Source organism: Pararge aegeria, chromosome Z (genome assembly GCF_905163445.1).
Source record: "Pararge aegeria chromosome Z, ilParAegt1.1, whole genome shotgun sequence".
NCBI classification, from domain to species: Eukaryota; Metazoa; Arthropoda; class Insecta; order Lepidoptera; family Nymphalidae; genus Pararge; species Pararge aegeria.
The window spans coordinates 180,150-193,383 of record NC_053208.1 but is presented as its reverse complement, the minus strand read 5'-3'; the positions used below and the strand labels follow the sequence as shown (position 1 = coordinate 193,383).

Sequence of the window (13,234 nt, the reverse complement as noted above, 5' to 3'; positions counted from 1 at the left end):
TCACCGACCGGTTTTTCCATCGGGGTGATTATGTGCATACCCTCCCGTTGGGAGGTTGGTTGGCTTGCCTTTAGTCCAGCAGTTGAATGCTATTGGTGATAACGATGATATAAGATCGACCCATATTTAACGCGGGTGAAACTAAGTAGTAATTTTAAGAGAAACGCAAAACCGACTACCGTTTTCTTAAAAATAGAGTTCGAATAAAAATCCCTACTACGTCGGTCAATAATTTTGCTACTTCGACACTAAGGGATCTTTGATTGCGTTAGCTGCATTTTATCTGCGGCTATGAAAGATCCCTGCGCGTACGTACGTTGTTTACGCTTCCAGCCGACGGACCAAGCGGATTCTGAGAATCCCATATTGGGAGGCACGTACGCTCGAGATTGGCGAAATCTCAAGCGTTGTATTACATATGTTACATACCTAAGATTTAAAACCAATGCGTAGGCGCTTTTCTACCACCACACTGCTGATATTCCAGTAAAAATCCGATGATAGGTGTTGAATACATATTATAAACCTACCTACGTCTTATAGCCGCTCTTAATGAAACCAAATTTTGTTACAGAAGGATTATCTCAGCGCTGGCTGCAATTTCAGTAACATGCAGCACATAATACAAAAGGGGATAACTACGAAAGTGCCCCACGGGTCGTTTTTTCACTACAAGTAAGAATTTCACTTGATGGTAAGTATCTAAGATGGTAGCGTGCTTACCTGGTAGGTATAGAAGTTATATTAAAGTCATAATCCCTTATCTCTTTCTACGTGAAGTTGTACCAGAACGCTTAATCGCGGCACACGTCTCAGACGGATACAAGCCTCGGCCAAAGCCCGACCAGACCAAACAAAACTTACCACTTCAAAATGCTGACATTGTATGTTACGCCGACGACACTGTCTTAATATTCTATGGCTTGACTTGGGATGAAACATACCATAATGCCCAGCAAGGGATTGCAGTGTTATCGGAATGGCGTAATAGCAATTTGTTGACCCCGAACATTGCCAAAACTACATACCTTTTGTTTCACAAAACTGCTATGTCCGCTCCTAGCAACAAAATGGCTACAGCCTTAAGATTTATAGTTGCGGCATGGCAAGTACAAATGCTTCTTCAAGGCATCAATGCTACTGTGATGAAATCGGCTTGGTCAACGTCATTAAATATATCCAGGAGTCCAGGTGGACCTCTCCTTTACTAAAAAAACCCTTCAGGTACCCAACTACACTACTTTACAAAGAAAGTGGAGTGCTTACAGTTCGACAGCTCTTTATACTGAAAGCAGCTATACTGAGGCACAAACAGTTACTCCAATCTCCAAATGTTGGCAAGATTTTTAAGGGAAGAGTAGTTAAAGTTATTCTTCCAGTTGCGAAAACAGCTTTTGCTAGAAGCTGCACACCTGTGTTAATGCGAAAATATACAACTATCTTGCCAAGTGTTGTAATCTTAAACACCTAACAATTAAACTGGCAAACACAAACTGCATAAAAACAAGGACACAGGGAACATACTTCTGGCAAATATGTTATAAATAGTTAACTTACCCATAACATTACTTTATGCTAACAAATATATTTATATATATGTATATATATATATATATATATATATATACATATATATGTTTGTGTTTGTGTATGTGTATCTATATATGTATATTAATATAAATTTATTTATTATACCTACCTCAATGTATATATCTAATTGTATCACATAGTCCTATGTTAAACTAAATGAGAAGCCTTTCATGGTCTCCACGATACAGGCTACCTCGTGTGACCACTAGACCACTAGACCACTATCAATAGATTTTTATAGTTATTAAATAAAGTTATTTTATTTAAACCCCCACCTCTCAGTGCCAACCTCACGATCTTTCTAGGCGGGTTGGTGCTAGTTTACTTGCTCTTGCGTGTTCCTAACGGGCCGACCAAAGAATAATCGCATATTAAAAAAAAATCTAAATTGCTCCTGTCGGGGAACAAGCCCGAGACCACCACTTATAAGATAACTTAAAGGTAACATGTTTCTCCAAGGTATCTTAAAAGATTACACAAATGTTAGTGATCACCCATGTACCTATTTCATTTTGTCAATTTACCTAGAAGAATACAATATAAACTACCGGGTCCGCGCTTTTCGAGGCACAGGAGTGAACACATTTGGTGAATCTTATTGGAATTCTTCGATGTTGGCGTAAAATGTGCGAAACCGTACCGCCATAGGGACTAGGGTAGGAGTTCGTCAAGTGATGCTCCAGATTGGAGAAGTTCAGAGACTCTAGAATCTGAGACAACAGTCTGTGATCAATATTACGAGAGTAACAGAGAAATACAAAAAAAAACGTAACAGCAAATCATTTATTCCACTCGTACTAAAAGATTATCTTTGGTAATGACCGAAATCTATCGCTTTCTCTCTAATCTATCGAGTCCTTTGAGGCTACATAATTTGGCTCAACCTTTGACTCAACTTGATCAGTGTCCTAGTAGAGTCGTTTGTTTTGACATGGAGAAGTGTGTCATTACAACTGTCCATCGACAAAGTGAAAGTCAATTGGCCGTGCGCGGCGCGCTGTCCGCGGAATGCGTCAGACAGTCGCGGAGGCCAAGTCCGCGCCGCCTCGGGTTCGCAGCGAGCATGCATTGTGTCGTACAACAATGCGTATTTATAAAACATTAAAACCCGTATCGATCGCGAAATTAATAACAAATAACAATTGTGAAACGTTAGTTCGGGCCGTGTGCGAATTACCCGCGTTGAGTAACGCGGACAGGTTTCCAGCCTTGTTGGAATTGTTACGTGCGTAGCGATTACACCGAGTACCTACCGGCTCCTTCACATAGTAGCCTTTTTAGTTCTGCTACCCAGTTTGTTGCTTGTTGATCTAGTGGTTAGTATGTTCGACTGAGGTTCATGGGCTCGAATCCCGGGTTTGGCCCAAAATGATTGGGTATGAGTATTTTCTGTTAAAAGAATGGTCAGTGCAAGCCCAGAGTTAGGATATTGGCGGTGTCAGGCCCCGTGCCTCGGAGAGCAAGTTAAACCGCCGTTTTATGCTGAGTTGTTGGTCTATGCTGTTAAAACAGTATCTCCTATCAAAGCCGAGGCCGAGCACTGGGACATTAATAGGCTGCTGATATCATGGTTTCTACCAATAATGTTGCTCAACGTTATAAAGCTACACCAAAACAAAGTCTTTAATGTTTTTCAAGGGAAAACGGTGTGTGGGCACTTGTATGGGTGGAAAATATTCAACTTTTAGAATTATTGTTTTGTCTGCAAATTATTTTAATAGAAATCTACCTACAAATGGGATGATGTGTGTATCAAATGTCATTCTACCGACAGTCTTTGTTTGTTAGTTGCTTGATGAGTATTAGAAAGCTGTTTATGATATCATAAATTTCACAATTAAGACATTTTTCCAAATTTAATAATATAGACATTTTTTCTACGCGAATAGGCACCTTTAAGAAGTTGGTCATAGATCGTTTAAAATAGTCTAAAAATTAAATTATATACGTAGTATTCCGGGTGATAATCAATTACTGTTACAGACAAAGTTTTGCGATCACAATATATTAATAAATAATTATAAGATTTCCCTCCAACATTTTGTTTTGTTCGTATTTTTGAAGAAATGTTTTATATTAGGTTTTGAATAAGAATTAACAAATATTTCTTGTAATATGTGGTTTACGCAGTTGACGCCGCAGTGAATAATTATTTGTACTATGTATACCATTGTGTAATGTGATACTGTGTTGTTGTTTGTGAACCCAAATAAATAAACAAATAACGACCAAAGGTCGTAAATGGCTGTAAAGGACTGGATGTGGACTTTTCCGAATTTTAAACCGAATTGAAATCTAAAACAACACGCCTAGTAGCAGCCAGATGGTCTTTGGGTTATCACCATCTTAGCAGCAAGTCAATTTAATTCAAGCATAGCTCGACTTTTCCTCTGCGATAAAAAATAAAACCGATAAACTATGTTAACCAAAATAATAACACATCTCCGATAAGTGTATTATTTATTTGGACATAAAAGTAAAAATTCAACTTCGCACTAACGAGGTTTTACAACTTTAGAAGTAACTACTCGTATATGTCTGAAGCAGCTCCGGGATGCGAATACAAAAGTCTTTCTAATTAAAAATTGTAACAATGTTCTCCTAGTCTTATAATTTAGCGAACGAAGTTATCACCATCCCCTTACAATTATGTAAACATTAACGTATGAACGCTTCATAAGTGCCTGTGAATAAAGAAATTTTGAATTTGAATTTATTGCTCGGATATATAATATGGTTTCGGTGTCACATTCTATAGTACCTAATCATTTTTATCTGATATTCGTAAAACTTAAACTTTTGTTACCTAATCGCGCAGGTGTTTGCAACGCAATCCATTCTTCTAAGTGTTCACGGAATGTGCACGCTAAACTTGATTCTCATTCAGCCTTAAAGTTTGACCTTCTATGTGGCAAAAGTGCGGGCTTTATAGTCATTAAGAATGTTCTTCGACTTGTAACTTGTTTAAAAACGATTTCTTTGTTACGGAGCGGAAAATATTTCTTACGTAATTCAAATTCAAAGTCAAATTCAAAATTTCTTTATTCATATAGGCCTATCACAGGCACTTATGAAGCTTTCATACATATAATATGTTTACATAATTGTAAGGGGATGGTGATAACTTCGTTCGCTAACTTAAACCTAAAGCCACGAAGGTTCCAAATGTACTATGAAGTTAGAGCAATTCCTACCCAAGCTTTTTTATCGTTTAAGTAATCCTTAACGTCATAATAGGATTTTTCTGTAAGCTTACGTTTTATATAAACTTTGAACAACCGAGGTACTTTCTAAATTCTACGGGTGTTAAATTGAAAAAAAAAGTTTGTACTAAAGTTTGAGATTTGACTAAAAATTAGAAACAAGTGTTGCGGACCAGTTTTTGAAAATCCCCTCCATCATAGAAGAAGGAAAATGAAATTTTGTATAAAAATCCTTACTTAACTACATTCGAGTGAATCGTTTGAAATTTGTATTATAGCTTTCTCTCCATAAGAAGAGGATACCTATGTTTTATAAAGTTTTCAAAAATACGCCTGATTTGGAGAACTTGGGGATAAAACTTTGCAGAAATGTATGTAATGTAATTTTTCAAGTACCCATTGACATTTTGGAGATGTCTCTGAAATAGTTCAAAGTTTGTATTACACGTAAGCTTTATAAAAGTCCTATCTATAGTTATAAAAAAACTGTAACTGGACGATTTCTGTGCATTTAATATATTTTAAAAATTTCGACCGGACGATGCTTTATAATCGATACTAAGGCCAAAACAGATTTTTATTTAATTTTTGTCTGCCCGTCTTTCTGTCTGTCTGTATGTCTGTCCGGGCATCACGTAAAAGTTACTGAACGCATTTAAATAAAAATTAATACAGTGGTAGCTGATATCCTGGGTCAACATATAGGATAAATTTTAGCCCAATAAACAATAAGTTTTCTCTGGGAAATGGGATGAAAACTTTTATAAATTTTACGTCATATATCAGATTTTATTAATTATTTTTTTATTTGACAGTGTGTACTACCAAGCATATGTTGTCTTATTTTAATGAAGATCTGATGAATATTGTCGGAGATCAAGGACATAATTCTTCTCAGACAACAGCCAGTCGCAAGGCATATGGGACACCTATCGAATGCATGCGTACCATCCTATCCTAGATGTATGGATGGATGAATGTTTGTTACGCCACAACGAATAAACCGATTTGGCTACAATTTGGCAGAGATATCTACAATATAGTGTCATAGACTTCTTTTAATCCCGGAAAGCAAACAGCTTCTACAGGATAGCATCGCTATTTTTCCGCACTTGTCTTCAAAATCCGCGCAACGGAGTTTTAGATTGACGTGGTTTTTTGGATAGGCCTAATTGAAACATTAAAAAGCTTTTAAATTTTGTTGAACCCGCTAATCTCAGAAAATGCTGTTTCGATATAAATTTAAATTTTTGGATTGGTAGTGACAATTATGGCTATATAACATCACGCTACGACCAATGACTACTATCATTAATGTAAGAAATGTTGCAAAAACTGCAGAAAATATCATTTTTGACGGATTTCCGATGCGTACGATGCGTGAACGGTTTACCGTTTTGCCAAAAGACGTATGTAGTAAGTATATCAGAATTGTCGGAATCGTTTCTTTAAAGTTCTATAAAACAGTCCGCGACTATTTTTTGAAGTCGAGTCATTCGCGGACGAAGTCGCGTGGGTCCGCTAGTTATGGTATAAAAGACTACATCATCGATAAAAAAGCTTGGGTGTACTGCTTTCTAATAATTTGAAACAAAAAAGAACACCCGGCTAAGTTTGTTGTGGGCTTCTTCTTAGACCAGGACGCGTTTGGAACCCTCGTAGCTTTGGTTTTAAGTTTACGGATATGGTTATCGCCAACATCTCACTACCGTGTACACATTTCTCTCATAAAGTACGTACGCATGATAAGTGTCATCTATGGACCTTCTTGAATAAAGATAATTTTGACTTTGACTTTATCACTAAGTAGTTTTTATTAATCCATATTTATTAAATTTGTTTCGCCAATGCAAACATACCGTTCTGTTAAAGTGTAATTAGCTGTGTCCATCATCCGTTAAGGAAGCTTTCTTATCTCTGTATATAATTAACAGCAATTGCTCGGAACCGTGAACGGTATATAGTTCGAAGAAGGGATGGACGTTGGGGTCCCATAGTGGTGGCATGTCAGCCCCGCACTGGTAAGCCCAGCGTTGGTCGACCCCGAACGAGGTGGACCGACGACATTAAGCGCGTCGCATGTAGCCGCTGGATCCAAGCGGCACAAAACCGTGGAATTTGGAAATTCCTACAAATGACCCATGTTCAGCAGCGTGATGTTCGGAACTAGCGTGGAATGAGCGGACAAATTTTAGTTGGGCCGACATAAAATGAGTCTCTGGAAAGCAGCTCTCGACCGTGATATGCAGAAATCTTAACATGAGAGCAGTCGTGGGCATCGATCGGTTGAGACGGTAGCGGCGACGACTACCTACGCAAGGGTAGAAGGCTCAGTAACAGTACAGGTGATCGTCTCAGTTCAACAAATGGGAGGGTTGCCAGTTATTATAACGAGGGCAGCAGGTGGCGGGGGGTGGAGGGGTCGCGACCCATCCCGCCCGCGGCTAGTAACTGATGCTGCACAGATGTATCCGTTTCGCCCAAAGAGTGCGCTAATTGTTACGTTCTGTTTAGCTATATTTGATATCTCAGGCCATTTAAATGAATATAATTAAAAGTCAGAGATCTTGAGGAATTTTTATAAGGTACTATAATCTGCATTGAAAACTTGTGTGAACCAATTAGTTATTTCTTTTGAGTTATATTCACAATACCATAGAATCCTCATTCAGCCATTAATCAAAAACAGTGAAAACGCCCCGCGGCCGTTCACTTTACACCCGCGGAATGTCGCTACCTAACAAACTTTGCCTCATTTTCCCATTTATTTATGTTAAACGTTTAGAACATTAGAAGTAAAATAATTACTTTCAACAGCTAAATGGTATGAAGTGACTAACCGCCTGTTCGAGAAACACTACTAAAGTGGAGATGTTTTTGATGCTTCAATATCAGTTCTGTATGTTCTTAATTCTATGCACAATATTTATTACCAAATTTAAAAACCGCTAAATTTTGTAATTATTAAATTCACTTCAGAAGGCGTAACATAATTAAACGAACCGCTTCGTCAATCTATCTGTGAGTCTGTTCGTCCATGTGTATATACTGAATCCGTATCTATAAGTATTTGGACTAATCGGTGACTTATATATTAAGCCATTGCATATAACGGTTGTTTGATTTGTAATTAAAGGGAATATAATGTTTTGATCTTATTATGTCTTTTCGTGAAAAAAATAAAGTTTATCACTTTGCCGGCAAGTGAAATTTCCTTTTTAAGGTGTCAAATGTGACCACGAAAAATAGTGATGCAACATTAGAGCAAACCAAACCTGCGACCCTCACTGAGGTTGCTGGCTTAACATACCGTACCCTTGAAACTGTACCTCACAGCAGCCACAATCAGCACTCGCCGGTTCAATACCGAGAACACGCGGCGAGCCGATATACATAGATTGACATTTGATATCTAAACAGTTTTCATTCGTTAGCAATGTAGAGCGCTTGGTTTTGTTTGTATAGTGTAGAGATTTAAGGCGGAGTCCCACTGACGCGCACTGAACGCATTTCATTCTTTATCGGATGTCGTTGTGAGTCGCTGCAACATAACAGATCCTCCCATGGACCTACGACCACGGCTTAAGAAGACGTTGGATCTAATGATATTATGGTTAACATTAAACAAGTCTGTATGCCTCGAGATCGGGGTGCCTTTTCTGTACTCAGTGCCTTTTACAGTTTCGATGAACTAGATTCAAGCCAGGGCGGGATACCGATTTTTAAGATATTGGTCTAGCTATGATTGTATGAATTAAATAAGAACTTCTATAAAAGTAGTTAATTAAGCCATCAATAAATCTAAGAACAGATCTTACCTACAGTATAATGAGAACCAAGCTGAACGCGCGCATCATCAATTAGACACTTTTTCTTAGAAACAAGATATGTCGTAGGTTTAGTTCATACTAACCGTAATAAATATACCTACAATTTAAAAGTAGGTGATTGTTTGATGGAAGAATATTATATGGCAGCTATACCTACCGGCTGTAGGTGTTATAATGGTAATAGTATGTGCTGTCGTCATACGCTTATTATAGCAAGTGAAACAATGTTCATACATAACATGTGATTGTAATAATTATCCTTAAAGTCCGCCAACCCGCCTTCCAATAGTGGTGGTTCTATGCTCTCATGTGATGCGCATAGCAGTGGAGTATTCGGCTGACATTAGGGATGATTATATCATCACGTAAGTTATTAGGCCTCCGAGCTCAGCTTTACAAACAGTAGGTACCGACAAATATTATGGACTGTTCGCATGCCGGCTGTGTGCAAACATACGTACCTATTGGGCACCCGACCATACACGTAGCTTTAGGCACGAATATTATGGACATAAGCTGTCAGTTGTGTGTACACACAGCATTCAGTACCTTCTGTAACCTTCCGCAACATTGCAATTGGTATACTAAGTATATCACCAGTAGGTACCTGCCTATTTTGTTTTGAGTAACGCTTATTAATACGATATCATCAGGTAGTAGCTTTTTGCCGCAACTTGGTTTCGTTGAATTCGGCTATAATTATTCTTGCGGGAACAATCAAATTTTCCTCCAAAAAATATATATAGCCTGTTTGTCATTTCAGGCTCATTTTTGTTATTGTGGCCTGAAGGGAACAAAACGCACAAACTTCGCCATTTATACGCCTCCGTCTTCTTACGTATTAAGTAGGACTTTTTGTGCGCGGGTGTTAATGTTTCCCCATGAAGTGAAGAGGTGAATATAAGTTTCTAGTGATTTCTCTATTTCTATGCCAATCGGTTGCTCTGTTGCTGCGTGAAGAAGGGTCAAAGCAACGCCCAAAAACCCGCTTTGTCATTTATAAATACAAAGCAATAGGTACTTCAATTAGAATTGTATTGTAAAAATAGTGAGTACTTTATGCTGTACAGAAGTGCTGCAGCCATTTATAGAACAGGAACACGATTAAGCCTAATGCAAGAGAACAATAAATATAAATACATAACTATCAAGAAGAATTCGCAATGCTCCTATGGTTGGTTTAAGCTCCAGTTAAAAGTTAAACCTCAGCTATAATGCACCAAAGCCAATTTAACCACAAAAGCATATTGTTAAACTCACCCGGTTTTAACGTATTATCACCATGTATTCGAATGAACTTAGGACCTTAGACCCTTACTTTAATAACCCGCGTTGTAAAAAGATAATTGAGTATGTTTGTGCGTTTTTGTCCACGGTATGTGTAGCATTCGCCTCCAGCACCACATTTCGAACGCATCAATTCGCTTTCTTTCTCTAGGCGAATGTTACGCATAGGTACCGTGGACTGCCAAGCGCACAAATGTATCAATTCTTCCACAACTTAAAATTAAAACACGTCTTCCTACCATCTGCCTTCAGCGCATCCTTAGTTATTTTGGACATATCACACGACGCGGAAACGAGAGCATTGAAAAGTTAATATTGGTTGGAAATGTAGAAGGCAAACGTCCCCGTGGCAGATCTCCAACCCGGTGGTCAGATCAACTAAGAGAAACTGGTGCCCGTACCTTCTATAAGGCAATACAAATCGCCAAACACAGGACCCGATGGAGAGAGATCTTATATGACAAGATTACTCGCCATAGCAGTGATCACGATCCTCAGTCATGAGGGACCGACTAAAGAGAGAGAGTGCGTCTTTGTTAGCGCTCAGGAAAATTTAAAGATTTTAATGCAGTTTTGGTATTAATTGAAGGCATGCAATGCAATTCATATTATATTAATTATTTTATAATAAAACACTGATAATATTCTTAGATGATATATTTTAAGATTAAATCGCGATGTGGATTGAGTTAGTGAATTACGAGAAGGACAGTATCTAGAATTAAACGTGAATGCTACAAGATGCCGTCATTTCAACCGGCGCACTGCTAGCTGAGCAAAAGACCCCACAGTCTGCTATAACGCGCTTGATGTCGTCTGTCCGCTGATTTGTGCCAATCAATGCCACTTTAGGGTCAACACTAATTGTGCAATGTCTTTAACACTTATAAAACCAATAAAAAGGGGACGAGAAAAAAATATTAAGATCCGGGCCCAATCCTGGATCCCTATTCGACACAGCCATCCTACTGTGGCACGAACTTGAACCGCTTGTATTTACGAGCGCGCATTGTTCATTCAGCAAGTTGATTGTCGATATAAAGTGTCAGCGGTGCCGGAAACTCATTGATAGATTTAATACGACTGAAAATAGTGGGTTTGATTCCCTGAGTAAATTGCCCCACCATTAATGCCGTCCGGTGCAGAGTGCAGTTAAAACTGGAGCTATTTTCAGGCTGCATCCTTGAGAGCTGCTGGTTTTAGAATGCACGTCATGGGGCTCAAGGCTTGCAGCGATCACAATCATGCAACTTTGCCTGGTTGGTCGAGTGGTTAGCATGTTAAACTACGGACCATAAGGTCCTGGGTTCTAAATTTGTAAGCTATTGAGTTTTTCTTGTAATAAATTCGTAGTACCAGCCCGATGTTAGTAAATTGGATTGCAATACTTCGTGCATCGAGAGCACTGTAGCAGTCAGTTCAGTTTATCATCACTGTGACAGTGATTGTTAAATATACAGAACAACCACACGGGGAGCAGTGCAGGCGATCTGAGCGTCATGGCTCCAAGGCGGCGGCCTGTGCGGAGCATTGATAAATAGTCTGAAGATAGAATCAAAACACTTTTGTTACTTGCTTGTAAACATTTTCTGAATTTAATGCACACAGCTTTCAGTACCTTGAGCACGCGACTCTCTAAACTTGATAGGTCCTTAAATAGTGCTGCCTTTTACTACAAAGAAAGCAGAAAGAAATTCGGCACTAGGTACTATTTGTGTACAACTGAATAATTGTCACCAGAATCAATCGCAACGGTTTTTGATTAGCTCCCTGCATTCCACTATTACTTAGAATAAAAACCCAATTTGAGAAACGATTCAAAAGAAACAGTAGGTGTATGAGCGCCGACCTACCGTGCTGCTTTTATTATTTTTACATTAAAGTGAAAAAATTTTTTTAAATAAGAAAATCTTTCTTAACTCATAAAGTTCATATAACTATAATTGAACTGAATTCGGGAGGCGTGCTAACTATCGAACCCGTGCTGTGGAACATGCTAGCCACAAAACCACCGAGGCAGTTGTATTAATTATTACTGACCAAAACTCATTGGCACAGCTTACAGATGTTATTGTTTGCGGCAAGGCCACTGGTTAGTGCCAATATTATTGATTATATTTGTGCATGAAGCTCCGATCTAAATAACAGTTAATACTCTAAAAGAGCTGTTTACAGGTACCTACTCCTACTTTCGTATACTTGAAATATTTTTTAATTTCTATGGCGCTCATCCTGGCGTGGCCTGCGACCTGCGTTCACACTCTGGACATGACTCGACTATTAATGTCCACGCCCACGTCATACAAAGTAGATATTTTGTAAGTATTTGAAATTAGTACTACCAGTCGTAATAATAGTTTGAATAGTGGTAGAACTTTTTATGACAGAACTCATCCGGAAAAGCATTAACAGCATGCTCATTTCTGCCGAAATGCACCCTTGCTTGCATTGCTGAGCTCCAGCATTGCTATGTTCCGGTGTGAAGTGCGCGGTTGCTGGCACAGTCACATAAGGCTGAACACCTACTCTTCAGGTTGACGGACACCGGGCGGCACGTCGCAGCACGCGCGTTGCTATCAGGTAGGCCATCTGCTAAGTCCGTCTTTAGTAACTATATAAAAAACAAAAAAAAACCGTGAACATTGGCTTAAAATGTTCCCCGGCAAGCAGATTTTTGGTACCACGGTATATTACCGACTTCGGAAAGATACTGAAAATTTCATGAACGAAAATCCCAGTAAAAATTGCTAGTCTGACCCAATCCTTTACAACTAGCACTTCGTTAAAAAAAGTCTGATGATAAGACTAGGTACAACGGTAGCGTGGTAGGTACTGCCAGCAGCAAGAAGCGTGCATACCGCGCCGTGTTTACTTTACCACATCCATGTACGTCGGGCGATGATATCATTACCTCGCCGTAGGTAGTCGTAAGTGTTATGTAGCTACTTTTTATCTGACTTCAGAAAATGATTACGCTATCACTGAAACAAAGAAAGAATATCGCATGACGCCTAAAAATATACAAGTATGAAAATGGTGAATATCCAACATATTGGCATAAAACTTTGTTCGTTGCATCTGGTGACTTGAGGGCTTACCTATTCAATCCAGAAGATTAGACTTGCACGCAAACGAAGAAGGATGACAATTTGCATGGTGTATAAGCTTTGTTAATATTTTATTAATAGTTTCTTAAAATGATTTCTAAACAATGTACCGAATGTTAAATAGACACCCAACGTTGTAACTCATTTTTCATAACTCACGTTCGGATTTTTTATCTAAACTGCGTGTTGACACTACATACTTACCAGGTGGTAAAGT

The 13,234-nt window shown here is 38.6% G+C and overlaps 1 protein-coding gene across 1 annotated transcript in view; it reads right to left on the bottom strand.

Moving 5' to 3' along the window:
- The window catches only part of LOC120636569 (forkhead box protein L2-like), an 84,408-nt gene that overhangs the window by 26,731 nt on the left and 44,443 nt on the right, over positions 1-13,234 (bottom strand). The window lies entirely within an intron of this gene.